Genomic DNA, 874 nt, shown 5'->3' with positions numbered 1-874 from the left:
GTTTGTGTGTAGTTTGTGTGTACTATGCTGTTAGTTTACATATTCTTCACATTCATAATGGAGTTTCAGGTACCCAGACAGCAGCCCAGCTCTTGCCTGCAGACACCCATTGACATGAGGAGGAAATGCTATTATCTGCAGACATTTCCATCCAGCACTGGAACACAGAAGCGTAATCCTGGAGGTGAACGGCAGTTCTTGTGTACTGGCTTCATCCACAGAGAAAATGAATATGCATTTCTGAAAATACCAGTTGCTTGGTTGTAGTGCTGATTCATTGGCTTTGATTCTTTTGGAGTCTCTGAGCTGGGAAAACTTTGCATAACAGTACTCCTCCTTTACCTAATTATTATAGGTCTGTGATGCAAATATTGTAACCATTGGGTCAGTATGACCATGCAGTTAACTTTTTGAGAAGAGATCACCAATGGCTGCCTGCAATATGGCAGGTTTCCCTAAAGTCAAGGCAGATTTTTGCCCCAGTAAAAATACTTTGTACCAAATAAAAATGACTTACCTTGTGTAATAATATTTTGGTCAAAATTATGATTTCTGTGGTCTGCATTGGTGGAACCATGAAAAGTGCTACTGCGGCTGCCTTGTGTAAAATGAAGATGGATTTGCACATTGAGGAAGCATAAACCTACCAAACTGTATCCCATCCAAAACTAGCCAGCAAGGTTGCATGAACTTGTTTGGGAACTCCAATGTATAGTATTTGCTCTGATTATTTTGGAATGCTTCTAATGCATATGATTGGAGATAATCTGTTTGTGTGTGTTTTTAAACATCTCCTTTAGTGGTTTTCCTTCTTGTATACTTATCTGACAGTTCACATCGGTATGCGTCACATTAGGTCAACATACTGCCGGCA

This window comes from Lithobates pipiens, unplaced genomic scaffold (assembly GCF_037356315.1).
Source record: "Lithobates pipiens isolate NorthernLeopardFrog02 unplaced genomic scaffold, aLitPip1_a1.2 Scaffold_140, whole genome shotgun sequence".
Lineage (NCBI taxonomy): Eukaryota > Metazoa > Chordata > Amphibia > Anura > Ranidae > Lithobates > Lithobates pipiens.
The sequence above is the reverse complement of the archived record's forward strand: the minus strand, read 5'-3'. Positions refer to the sequence as shown.